Here is a 14,547-nt window from a genome sequence, read left to right as displayed (position 1 = left end):
TTTAATATGGAATGCTTCACGAATTTGCGTGTCATCCTTGCGCAGGGGCCATGCTAATCTTCTCTGTATCGTTCCAATTTTAGTATATGTGCTGCTGAAGCGAGCACGTCTTCACACTTTTAAAAGACACCGTAGCAGGAACTTGAGTGGCTCAGTGGTTGAGCGTCTGTTTTTGGCTTAGGTTATGATCCCAGGGTCCTAGAATCGAGGTCTGCATCCAGCTTGGAGCCTGCTTCTTCCTCTGCCTATGTCTCTGTTTCTCTCTCTGTATCTTTATGAATAAATAAATAAAATCTTAAAAATAAATAAAAGGCACCACACAGGGATCCCTGTGGCGCACCCTGCGCCATGTGGCGCAGCAGTTTGGTGCCTGCCTTTGGCCCAGGGCGCGATCCTGGAGACCCGGGATCGAATCCCACATCGGGCTCCCTGCATGGAGCCTGCTTCTCCCTCTGCCTGTGTCTCTGCCTCTCTCTCTCTCTCTCTCTCTGTGTGACTATCATAAATAAATAAAAAATAAAAATAAAAATAAATGTCAGAATAAAAGAAAATTGCTTAAATTTAATTACTTCAATTTACTGAGAAAATCCTTTTTATCCTTGTTTCTCATTCTCTCTTTTTTCTTCATGAATTAGTGAAATTTCATCACTTCTTGGAGTTGCAGGCCTGGATTTGGAAGTTCCTGATGTCGACATTAAAGATGGGGAAGACATGAAGGGAAGGAAAGACCCTACTTTGTTCATAGGCTGAGAGAAAGAACTGGCAGAGAGAAGAGGTTGGAGGCATTGGAAAGAGACCCTCAGTGGAAATCCTGGAGGAGTTGCAAGGACAAGAGAGGGAATGGTGTGAGACAGACACATCTGCCTCAGAAATAGGCTGGAAAGGAGGATGAGAAGGTGAAGTTGATGGTTAATTTAGTCGAGGGAAGGAGAGAAGCTGAGTGTGTCTTTTTTTTTTTTTTTTAAATTTGAGAGAGATTGGGGAGGGGACAGGGGAAGAAAGAATCCAACCAGACTCCCCACTGAGCATGGAGCCCAACACAGGTCTCGATCTCACGACCCTTGAGATCAGACCTGAGCAGAAATCAAGAGTCAGATGCTCAATTGACTGTGCCACCCAGGTGCCTGGAGAGTCTTTCTTTTTTTTAAAAAAGATTTTATTTATTTATTCATGAAAAACACAGAGAGAGAGGCAGAGACAGGCAGAGGGAGAAGCAGGCTCCCTGCAAGGAGCCTGAGGTGGGACTCAATCCTGGGTCTCCAGGATCACACCCTGGGCTGAAGGCGGTGCTAAACCGCTGAGCCACCTGGGCTGCCCATCATGGAGGCTTTCTTGAATGACGCTGGTTTTCTCTGTGAGTCACAGGCCAGCTCATTGCTAAACATGGGGAGGGTGCGGGGAGGAAAGGGGTGCTTAGGGGCCACTGCAGGATTTGGGGAAGGAAGTGGACTGAGAACAAACAAGTGGCAGAACAGAACAGAGGCCCAGCTGAGTTTAGATGTTAACTAGTAATAGCGTGAAACCCATAGTACTTTTCTGACAGGGCTTCTTAGACCTGACATTTAGCAGACTAGGGATTGGGTGAGTGTAGGGAACTGATGTGTTTTGAAAGGCCATGTGGTATGATGGTTGAGGGCATGGGCTAGCTATTTGAGGCTAGCTGACCTGGGTTAGAATCTTGACTCTGTTGTTTACTTTCCTGTTCTGTGAAATGGGCCGATAATACTCTTGTGGTGATGTTTTAATGTGGGTAATAATGGTTTTGCAGAGCTGAGTTAAGGACTTAAAGGACTTAATCTACTCTATGGATTTTCCTTCCAGGTCCCCAGCCCCAGATAGCTTTCATGGTTTTCCGCTTGGGTGAGTGTTGGGCTCTTGAAAAGCAACAAACCCAGCTCCTCTCCTGTCCTCACCCATTTTCTCTGAGGGCTGGTCCTGCTCAGGCTCCTCTTCATGGATGGTTGGTGAATAAGGTGCAGGTACACCCAGCTCTTTCCTATTGTCTTTTCAAGCTATGTTTTGGCATAATCTCTAAGTCCCACTTTCTTGGGGCTTTTGATTTTGCATCTCAGTTACCTGTTTTAGAAGTAAACTACACTGTGCAGCCATTTGCACTCTAATAATCCTGGTCCACCCGTTCATCCACATGCCCTCTGGGTAGGTACCTCTGGATGCAGGGAAGAGCACAGATATAAAAAGTGCTAAAGATAAAAGCATGAAAATATATTTCAAAAAAAAATCTTGTTTTACCTGTTACCTCTCTTAATTCTATGAATAGATGTTCTCATCCCTTTAATATACACAAGTCTGGTGCTCCGAGGGATGAATAATGTGCTCAGAGCTACACAGCTCTTTGTCAGTAGTAATTTAATTCTTTGTCTGTGCTCACTCCCCTAGGTGCTCTGCATTGCCTGGAAGAGCCACAATGGTCCAGGTGGGGGACCCAGAGGAGTGGTGGGGGGCAGTTGTAGGAGTTGATGAGTGAGTAGCTTCTCACTGCAAACACAGAGGCAAGAAGAGAAAGGGGTTCTGTGGATAGAGAAAGGGAAACTGATAAACAGGAGAGGAAGAGGGGGATGAAGGAGCTGGAAGTCCCAGTGACATTAATGAGCAAGGGGTGACTTCTGCCAGAGAGTGGAGTGTGAGGTTGACAAGTCTAATGGGCTTTACTTCCAGATGATGACAAGGTCTAGGGTGTAGCCATTGGACAAAGTTGCTGAAGAGAAGTTGGCCACCATTGGTGGGGCGGCCACTCTGAGCTGTGAGTTTTAGTCGTTTTTCCAAGGGAATGTTGAGATGAAGGTATCTGATGTTGAAGTCCTTCATAAATGTTTGAGAGTGATCTTGGAGTTGATGAAGAATCTGCAAGGGGTCAGAGGAGAAAAGACCCAGAGCTGATGCAAGGCAGGAGCCTCCCCAGAAAGAACTTTGGTTTTTAATTGTAGAGCGTGGCCATTCTCATACGGTCCTCCTAGCGGTCCCATGGGAGGCACACAGGGCAGGAAATACACTTTCTCCCCAAAAACCAGCTGTTAAGCATCAGCACTGGGATTCAGATTGTATCCTGACCTGATCCATGCTAGCTGTAGTTTTCTGTGAGAAACTTGTTTCTCTACATACTAGTTATGGTAGGAGTTCAATCCCTTAGAAAGAAAACGTATAGACTCTATCTAGACAGCGAAGAACATTTCTCTATGTTTTTTTTTTTTTTTTTTCCATCCAATTCTTTGCTAAAAGTGTTCAGGCTGTAAATAAATGGCGGGGACCAACTGTTGGATGGTCAGGAACTGGTCCAGCAGCGGTTCTTATAGTGCCACCTAGTGTCCGTATATGGACTTACCCACAAAGCTTTGACTATAAATACACACATATATTTTTAAGCATGCCCATCCCCTATGTGGGGCTTACCTCACCTCCCCGAAATTAAAAGTCATATGCAAAAAAAAAAAAAAAAAAAGAAGAAAAAAGTCATATGCATGCTCTACTGATTGAGCCAGACATGTGTCCCGAGGCTATAAATATTCTGAAAAATAATTTATTTAAGGAAACTGCAAGTAATTAATTTTGCAAGAAAATAGCTATTAAAACACCTAATATTTCTCTCTCCCTACCAGGTAGATTTCTTAACCTGGTTTCTTAATTGCCCTGAGGACTAGACCAGTTCAGTGAACTACTTCATTCCACAACACAGAAATTATGACCTTGTGAAGTCCAACACAGGGCTCAATCTCACAACCCTCAGATCATGACCTGAACCGAAACTGAGCCATCCAGGTGCCCCCGTTTGTTAGTTTTTAAGGGAGCCCACCCCAAGCTAAGTAAGACAATACCTACTTCCCTCAAGGTGCTTCAAGCTTGGTTAGGGAAATCAGTAATTAGATAAAACACGAACCAAGTTGCTAGGATAGATGTATGACTAGCTCATACTAGTAAGTAATTGCTTTAAAGGGATCCTGACAATGGGTGGGACTAGCACTGACAGGGTACTGCAGATGTATTTCTGAGACAAATACATTTCAGAAGGATGACCTCTTGCTTTGAGGTCCCTCATCACTGAGAAACGTGACTTTCTCACAGAACCCCATGGGCCTTCTCTGCATGGGAGATGGAGCCACTGATGAATGTGGCCTTGGGTTCTGGTTCAAGACAAGAACTTCTGGTCCTCAGTTGCCACATATATTAAATGAAGGGATTTTGACTAGTTGCCATCTAAGGCAGCCATCTGAATATTTTTGCCCACCTACCCCTGCAAAAGAGTTTTGGAAAAAGTCTGAAACCATTTCCACATTTGAAAATTGACATTAAAATTTCCCATGAGAAATTTAGTTTTAAAGGATATAATTTCCACTGTATTATAAATTATTACTGATATTTTATTTTATTTATTTTTTTAAAAGACTTTATTTATTTATTCATGAGAGACACACAGAGAGAGAGGCAGAGACACAGGCAGAGAGAGAAACAGGCTCCACGCAGGGAGCCTGATGTGGGACTCGATCCCGGGACTCCAGGATCACGCCCTGGACCAAAGGCAGATGCTCAACCACTGAGCCACCCAGGTGTCCCTCATTACTGATATTTTATAATAAGATCATCACATAACTCAAGTTTGCAATGGAATCTAAGTAATGTATTTATTAGAAATTCATTCTCATTTATTAAAAAAATACTGTGATTTTACATCATTCCCTTTTCCTACTGGAATCTCATTTCCATTCTCCTTTCCCAGAACTTTAACGCAGCATATTTTTGTGTTTGAAAGCCTTTTATTATTTAAAATTACTTTTAATTAAGGGACACCTGGGTGGCTCAGAGGTTAAGTGTCTGCCTTCCACTCAGGGCATGATCCTGGAGTCCTGGGATTGAGTCCCACATCGGGCTCCCTGCATGGAGCTTGCTTCTCCCTCTGCCTGTGTCTCTGACTTTCTCTCTCTCTCTGTGTCTCTCATGAATGAATAAATAAAATCTTTTAAGATTTTTTAAATCTTAAAATTAAAAAAATTACTTGAAAGTCTTAACTATACTTATAATTATTAATAGTAAAAATTTGATTACAATACATTGTGAAGTTTGATAATTATTACACATCCTTAGTAAAATTCTATTGATATATCCCTTTCAAAATCTATCAGTGAATGTTATTTATTGTTAGGAAGAGACAGGATTTAATCTCAGTTCTATTCCTAGTTTCAGGTTTTACAGATATAAGCACTGAGAAACACTGTTTTCATAGATAGATGAAAATGGATTTCTGTCATAACAAAATCATTAAATTCTTTCAGCTTCTCAATTGCATGCCAAAAGTATCAGCAATCTCTCATTAAGTATTTTATTTATTTAAATTCAATTAATTAACATATTGTGTATTATTAGTTTCAGAAGTAGAGCTTAGTGATTCATCAATTGCATATAATACCCAGTGTTCATTACATCAAGTGCCCTCTTTAATGTCCATCACCCAATTCCCCAATCCCCCCAACCACCTCCCCTCAAGCAACCCTCAATTTAAGTCTCTTATGGTTTGTCTCTGTCTCTGATTTCATTTTATTTTATTTTTCCCTCCCTTCCCCTATAATCCTATTTTGTTTCTTTTTGTTTTTTTTTTTTCAAGATTTTATTTATTTATTCATGAGAGACACGCAGAGAGAGGCAGAGACATAGGTAAAGGGAGAAGCAGGCTCCCTATGGAGAGCCTGATGTGGGACTCCATCCCAGGACCCTGGGATCACAACCTGAGCCAAAGGCAGATGCTAAACCACTGAGCAAAATCATATGACAATTGTTTTTCTCTGATTTACTTATTTTGCTTAGCATAGTACTCTCTAGTTCCATTTACATTATTGTAAGTGGAAAGATTTCATTCATTTTATGGCTGAGCAATATTCCATTGTATACATATACCACATATTCTGTAACCATTCATCACTGTCAATCAGGACATCTGGACTCTTTCCATATTTTGGCTATTGTGGTCATTGCTGCTATAAATGATGGGGTGCAGACCCTCCTTCTGATCACTATGTTTGTATTCTTTGGGTAAATACCTTAGTATTGCATTTGCTGAGTCATAAGGTAGCTCTATTTTTAATTTTTTGAGGACCCTCCATACTGTTTTCCAGAGTGGCTGCACCAGCTTGCATTCCCACCAACAGTGCAAAAGGGAACCCCTTTGGGTTCTCCACATCCTTGCCAACATCTCTCATTTCCTAACTTGTTAATTTTAGCCATTCCGACTGGTGTGAGATGGTATCCATTGTGGTTTTGATTTTTATTTCCCTGATGCTGAGTAATGTTGAGCATTTTTCATGTGTCTGTTGGCCATTTGTCTGTCTTCTTTAGAGAAATGCCTGTTCATGTCTTCTGCCCATTTCTTGACTTGATTGGATTGTTTTTTGGGTGTTGAGTTTGATAAGTTCTTTATAGATTTTTGGATACTAGCCCTTTATCTGATGAGACATTTGGAAGTATCTTCTCCCATTCTGTAGGTTGCCTTTTGGTTTTGTTGACCATTTCCTTTGCTGTGCAAAAGGTTTTTATCTTGATGAAGTCCCAATAGTTCATTTTTGCTTTTGTTTTCCTTGCCTTTGGAGACATGTCTAGCAAGAAGTTACTATGGCTGAGGTCAAAGAGGTTGCTGCCTGTGTTGTCCTCTAGGATTTTGATGGATTTTTGTCTCACATTTAGGTCTTTCATCCATTTGGAGTTTATTTTTGTGTATAGTATAAGAAAATGGTCCAGTTTCATTTTCTGCACGTGGCTGTCCAATTTTCCCAACACCATTTGTTCTCCTAACTCTGGGAAACCAACAAGGGGTGGTTGAAAGGGAGGTGGGCGGGGGGGGTGACTGGGTGATAGGCACTGAGGGGGGCATTTGATGGGATGAGCACTGGCTGTTATTCTATATGTTGGCAAATTGAACACCAATAAAAAATAAAAATAAATAAATAAATAAAAAAGAAGACTGTCTTTTTATCCTTTGGATATTTTTTTCCTGCTTTGTCAAAGATTAGTTGACTAGAGAGTTCAGTGTCCATTTCTGGGTTCTCTATACTGTTCCACTGATCTATGTGTCTGTTTTTGTGCCGGTACCACACTGTCTTGATGATCACAGTTTTGTAGTATAACTTGAAGTCTGGGATTGTGATGCCCCCAGCTTTGGTTTTCTCTTCAACATTCCTCTGGCTATTTGGGGTCTTTTCTGGTTCCATACAAATTTTAGGATTATTTGTTCCAGCTCTTTGAAAATGTTGATGGTATTTTGATAGAGATTGGATTGAATGTGTAGATTGCTCTGGGTAGCATAGACATTTTTTTGTTGTTGTTAAATATTCCATGAGCATGGAATATCTTATTTTTAAAGATTTGTTTTATTTTATTTTATTTTTTTTAAAAATTTTTATTTATTTATGATAGTCACACACACACAGAGGAGAGAGAGAGAGAGAGAGAGAGAGAGAGAGAGAGAGAGGCAGAGACATAGGCAGAGGGAGAAGCAGGCTCCATGCACCGGGAGCCCGACGTGGGATTCAATCCGGGGTCTCCAGGATCACGCCCTGGGCCAAAGGCAGGCGGTAAACCGCTGCGCCACCCAGGGATCCCGATTTGTTTTATTTTAAAAAATATTTTACTTTTTAGATTCTTCAAATCTATTCAAACAAAGACTTACAATCAGAGAAGGACAAACATTATATGGTCTCATTCATTTGGGGAATGTAAAAAATAGTGAAAGGGAATAAAGGGGAAAGGAGAGAAAATGAGTGGGAAATATCAGTGAGGGAGACAGAACATGAGAGACACCTAACTCTGGGAAACGAATGAGGGATGGTGGAAGGGGAGGTGGGTGGGGGGATGGGGTGACTGGGCACTGAGGGGGGCACCTGACAGGATGACCACTGGGTGTTATATGTTGCCAAATCGAACTCCAATAAAACAAACAAACAAAAACAACAACAAAAAAGACTTAGAAACCATCTGGATTACTGAAGAGTCTATTTTTCAGTCATGAAAGCCTGTCCCCTTAAAACAGGTACTAATCTCATTCAGGAAAGCTCCAGTCTCCTGACCTCATTTAATTAATCTTAATTACCTCCCAAAGAACTGCCTCCTAATACCATATGGCATTTTAGCCATATGGATGGGGGGCACAAATGTTTAAGCTGTAACACAAATATAGTCACTTTGGCAGTTAGGGCTTCAACATATGAATTTGTGTGTGGGGGGGTATATTTCAGTCCATAGCAGATGTTGAGGTATGTAAGAGTATGATATTCCATTTCAGAAGCTCTGTAAATAAATTAAGATTATTATCTATCTGGATGATTTATTTAGTATGAAATTCTATTTATCTGGAGGCCAATGACTAGTTTAACATTTTCAGAATCCCAAGTCTTTGAATAACATCATTCTGTCATCTCCTTATGTATGATAGATCAATGGAACAGAATAGAGAATCCAGAAGTCGACCCTCAACTTTATGGTGAACTAATATTCGACAAAGGAGGAAAGACTATCCACTGGAAAAAAGACAGTCTCTTCAATAAATGGTGCTGGGAAAATTGGACATCCACGTGCAGAAGCATGAAACTAGACCATTCTCTTGCACCGTACACAAAGATAAACTCAAAATGGATGAAAGATCTAAATGTGAGACAAGATTCCATCAAAATCCTAGAGGAGAACACAGGCAACACCCTTTTTGAATGTGGCCACAGTAACTTCTTGCAAGATACATTTAGGAAGGCAAGAGAAACAAAAGCAGAAATGAACTATTGGGACTTCATCAAGATAAGAAGCTTTTGCACAGCAAAGGATACAGTCAACAAAAGTGAAAGACAACCTACAGAATGGGAGAAGATATTTGCAAATGACGTATCAGATAAAGGTCTAGTTTCCAAGATCTATAAAGAACTTATTAAACTCAACACCAAAGAAACAAACAATCCAATCATGAAATGGGAAAAAGACATGAACAGAAATCTCACAGAGGAAGACATAGACATGGCCAACAAGCACATGAAAAAATGCTCTGCATCACTTGCCATCCGGGAAACACAAATCCAAACCACAATGAGATACCACCTCACACCAGTGAGAATGGGGAAAATTAACAAGGCAGGAAACCACAAATGTTGGAGAGGATGCGGAGAAAAGGGAACCCTCTTACACTGTTGGTGGGAATGTGAACTGGTGCAGCCACTCTGGAAAACTGTGTGGAGGTTCCTCAGAGTTAAAAATAGGTCTGCCCTACGACTCAGAAATTGCACTGCTGGGGATTTACCCCAAAGATTCAGATGCAATGAAACGCAGGGACACCTGCACCCCAATGTTTATAGCAGCAATGTCCACAATAGCCAAACTGTGGAAGGAGCCTCGGTGTCCATCGAAGGATGAATGGATAAAGATGTGGTTTATGTATACAATGGATTATTACTCAGCCATTAGAAACGACAAATACCCACCATTTGCTTCGACGTGGATGGAACTGGAGGGTATTATGCTGAGTGAAGTAAGTCAATCGGAGAAGGACAAACATTATATGGTCTCATTCATTTGGGGAATATAAAAAATAGTGAAGGGGAATAAAGGGGAAGGGAGAAAAAATGAGTGGGAAATATCAGAAAGGGAGACAGAACATGAGAGACTCCTAACTCTGGGAAACGAACTAAGGGTGGTAGAAAGGGAGGTAGGCGGGGGGTGGGGGTGACTGGGTGACGGGCACTGAGGTGGGCACTTGACGGGATGAGCACTGGGTGTTATTCTGTATGTTGACAAATTGAACACCAATAAAAAATAAATTTATCAAATCGAAAAAAAAAAGAAAGTCTTATTTTCATGATAAATTTCATTATGACCCATACTTCTCCCAGGAAAACTCTTGGGGACAGTTTTGGGGCTTTCCAGGTAAATTAATACTGCTGAAAGATATTTTTTCTAATGAACTATTTCCCCTATTTTTTTCTATTTAAAGCTATTTCTTCTAGTTTCAGAACTGCCAAGACACAGTAGGTATCTTCCCCTGCCAAATCCTGTTTAAAGTGATGAGCATCCCACAATCCGGGGGTGGGCTGGAAAAAGGCCTGTCAAAATTTGGCTATTCCTAGAGTAGTTAATTTTTAAGCAAAACTAACAATATTTCCTTTCAAGTTTGAGAAGTATATAACCTATGAAACTAGAATAAACTAAAAAGTACCTTTCCTGTTAATACTTTTGAAATTGATGTACAGAATACTTGAAATCTATATTTTTTATTGCTGTGACATCGGGAAATTCCATAGAGTAAAAATGGGAGCAAAATTTGACTTTGCTGTAAAATGTAAGTTTGTGGTATTGAATGGGGGGATATGCATCCAATTAAGTTCCTTTCAGAGAATTAATCAAACTAAGAAAAAAACCACTCTATTGGTTTGGCCCTGTTCCTTGGGAAGTTATTACAAATACGGGCTGGTGTTTTCAAAGTAAAGGAACTTGGAATCTTTCACGAATTAACTATTTTAGGCAAGGCAGCTGAAGAGGTAATTACATCAATTCAAGGTGATTAAAAAATGTAAGTTACCAAGTATAAGGACTTACAGATTATAATGTCATCATATAATTTTTTATTACATTAATTAATTAATTTATTTATTCATGAGAGACAGAGACACAGGCAGAGGGAGAAGCAGTCTCCATGCAGGGAGACTGACGTGAGACTCAATCTCGGGACTCCAGAATCACACCCTGGGTTGAAGGCAGGTGCCAAACCACTGAGCCACCCAGGGATCCCCAACACCATATAATTTTTAGTTATCAAATTAGGAATGAATCAAAGGGCAAGCCAGAAACTAACTGGGTTTGTTCTAGCAATGTCACTGTATAGGCTTATAGATTTTTGTTATTATTATTTATTCATCTTGACATAAGACTAGACTAGTTGTAATTATATCACAGTTCATAGGTTTACTTTTTACAATTTCCTCTGATTTTTGACTTAAGAAACTCTAATTTTTGAATTAAGTCTAACATACTTGCCCTCTAATAATTTAGTTCTGTGATGTCAGAAAAAACTCAGTGTCTCCAATGTGCACATATATATTAAAAATGTATGTGTTCCTCTGTTTATTATGTTTATGATAAAAGATACACAATAGGAAGTTTAAAAAGGTTAAAGATGAAACATTAACATTGAAAATTTTCTATTGAAGTGCAAAATAAGAACAATGTGACTAGACACTCTTCATTATTTTGGAAAGTCTTTGTTTAACAGTTTGTGATGTGATTTGATTTTTTTCTGTATAATAGGCTTTATTTTTTTGAATAGTTCATATTTACAGAAAAATGGAGAAGAGAGTACAGAGTTTCTATATACCCTGCACCCAATTTTCCCTGCTGATAACATCTTACATTAGTATGGTACATTTACTACAGTTAATGAACCAATATTGCTACATTAATTTTTTTGGAATATTTATTTTATAGAGAGAGTGTGTGTGCACAAAAATGGTGAGAGGAAGAAGGAGAGAGAAAGAGTTTCAAGCAGGCTAAGTGCAGAGCCTGATGCAGGGCTCAATCCCAGGACCCTGAGATCATGACCTGAGCAGAAACCAAGAGTTGGATGCTTAACTGATGAGACACCCTGATGCCCCAATACATTATTATTAACAAAGGTGATAGTTTACTCCACTTCTTTTAAGGAAGGAGGATTTTGTTTTGTTGTTTTGTTCCAGGATCCCATCCAGGACACATTACACTTAGTTGTCAATCTATCTCCTTAGGCTCCTCTTGACTGTGATAGTTTCTCAGATTTTTCTTGTTTTTGATCACCTTGACAGTTTTGAAAAATACTAGTCAAGTATTTTGTAGGATGCCCCTATCATGGAATTTGTAATTTGTCCAATGTTTTTCTCATGATTAGACTGGGGTTATGGGATTTTGGAAGATCACATGAGTGCAGAGCCATTTTCATCAGATCACATCTATCAAGGTTACAATCCACTGACATGATTTATTGCTGAGCTCAGGTCACATGGTAACTTGTGACTCACGGATAGGCATTCTTTATCTAGTAAGGTCTAGTAGCAGTCTGAGAGGTGTTTCTCAAAAGGAGAGTAATTTCCACGAAGGATAGCAGGGCTTTAGTCCCAAATCCTAAGGTTTGCCTTGTGATTCACTTAAAAATGCTTGCTAAAGACTACAAGTAGCATCTCTATCTGCCACTTCCACTTCAAGCTCCATTGATCTACTGGATCTTATGACCCAAATGGCAGAGCAACTTGCACAATAGACTGGACCTGTGGCCAACTTCTCCTTCCTCTTCCTTTAGTAATGACTTATTCTTCCCCTTAGAAGTGCTATTTTGATATTCCCCGTACCACTGGATCCCTGGTAATTTCACCATGGAATAAGGCCATTGAATCCTGGAGAATTTATTTTCCATTCTCTAATGTGCAAATATCTTACCAATATGTGTACAGTAATCGCTACTTCCTGCCTACCAGGACTAATCAGTACTATCATCTTCAATGTAATGGGCTAGTATGATTTTCTGAGGAAGGGAAAGGAGGTCTTTGTAGATTAAATCATGACATAGGGCTGAAGAGTTGATGTATCCTGTGGTAAGATAGTGAAAGTGAATCACTGGCCTTGTCAGTTGAAAGTTAATCCCTTCTGGTAGACTTTCAAGAGGTGTAGAGGGGGTAAAGCATTTGCCAGGTCAATGGCTACATACCAAGTACTAGGAAACAGGCTGATTTGCCCAAGCAATGAAACCACATCTGGAATAGCAGTTCCACTAGAATCACCACAGAATTCAATTTATGAAAATCCACTGTCATTCTCCAAGAGCCATCTATCTTCTGTACATGTCAAATAGACAAATTCTTGAAAGGGATGTAGTGGCTATCACATCTCTAACTCTCAAGTCCCTGATGGTAGTACTAATCTTTGCAATCCCTCCAAGAATGTGGTATTGCTTTTGGTTTACATTTTTATAGGCAGAAACAGTTTTAGTGGTTCCCATTTGACCTTTTCTACCATAACAACCTTCACTTTACAACTCAGGGGAACAATGTGAGGATTCTGCTCGTTGCTGAGCAAGTCTATTTTAATTACACATTCTGGAACTGGGGAAGTAACCATAGGATGTGTTCAGAGACCCACCGGGCATAATGTGAGATGAACCGGAGCTAAAACTCCATTAATCATAAGCCACTACACTCTGATTGGTAGATACAATGATGTTCTGGGTTTCTATGAAACAGTGTCAAAATAGACCCATTGTCTACTAATCTCTCAAAAGTCTGATTATTTCCTTTTCCCCAGTGAGCAATCACCCTGATAGATGGCCATAGGACCCTTTGGGGAAGGCTGGGAACAAATTAGTAATACACATTTTTGGCAGTGGAACAAGGTCCTTCCCCAAAAGGACTTGGTCTCTCCTTCATTCAAAGAGTTGAGGGTATAACCTGGCTCAAGTATGAAAAATAGTGGAGGGGATGTGACACTCTGTTCTGGTCGTGCAAGTCAGGACTTTTGTTTGCTAGACCTAGAACTCTTCTGCTCATACCAAGTATGAATTTAGTAGATTGTCCATTTCTTTTTTTCCCTAGGGACACTATGATCAAATGGCCAATGTCATAGGTCTCTGTAAGTCAGACAATTCTGATTACTGTTTTGGTTCAGCTGTCCATTACAGTAACCACATCTAGTTTTTGACAATTAAGTGCCACCTCTTGGTTCCTGCATTCCTAGATTCCCTTATCCCCACTGCATTTAGGAATCTGAGTTTGATGGTGGTAGTTTCCACTGTAAGATGTATCTGACTACAGAGAAGAGCAATTGCATATCTTCAAAGATGCTGGGGCTTCCCTCGTATATTTACTTCTCATAGTCATGGTGAAAGGTAGTGTCCTTTGGACACTCCAGGGGTGAGTGAGCAAGTCTTACATGATAAATCCATTCTAACGTGTAAACCCCACTTACCTCCAAGGCTTAGGATACCTTCCTCAATAGTATCCTAGGCAGTTCTGGCATTTCATTTAGTGTAAGCCCTCTGGGGTGGATGGAAGTCAAGTGATCAATAGGATTTCACTCAGGTCCTTCTTATAGTGGGCCCAGTGGGTCCCTAAACCCATCTTATGATTATTTTCCCAGATTCACATGCATAATAGAAAAAGACATACTCAGTAACCATTCAAACAAATTGTTAGCTTTCTAATCCCTGGAGGTAACATGTTGTATCTAGAATATCTGCTTGGTGGGCCCTTATTAATAAATTCAGCCTGATAGAATTTTATAAGTCTTCATCTGTTAGTTTCCTAGGACTGCTACAGCAAAGTACCACAAACTGAGGGCTTAAAAAAATTAAAAATGTATTTTCTCATAGTTCTGGAGGATAGATGCCTGAGATCAAGTTATCAGCAGGGCCACGCTTCTTCTGAAGGCTCTTTGGAATTATCTTTCCTTGCCTTTTCCTAGCTACTAGTGGCTGCCAGCATTTCTCCATGTATACTCACAACACTCCAATCTCTGCCTTTATCTTCACATGTCCGTACTTCCTGTCACTATGTATTT

At 40.1% G+C, this 14,547-nt stretch overlaps 1 non-coding gene across 1 annotated transcript; it reads right to left on the bottom strand.

Moving 5' to 3' along the window:
* Positions 1 to 107, bottom strand: LOC129498986 (U6 spliceosomal RNA). Its single transcript, XR_008662255.1, has one exon. It is a non-coding gene; the product is annotated as a U6 spliceosomal RNA (small nuclear RNA).
* Positions 108 to 14,547: the final 14,440 nt, after the last annotated feature.

Source organism: Nyctereutes procyonoides, unplaced genomic scaffold (genome assembly GCF_905146905.1).
Source record: "Nyctereutes procyonoides isolate TBG_1078 unplaced genomic scaffold, NYPRO_anot_genome, whole genome shotgun sequence".
Taxonomy (NCBI): Eukaryota; Metazoa; Chordata; class Mammalia; order Carnivora; family Canidae; genus Nyctereutes; species Nyctereutes procyonoides.
This window is presented reverse-complemented; position numbering and strand designations above follow the sequence as displayed.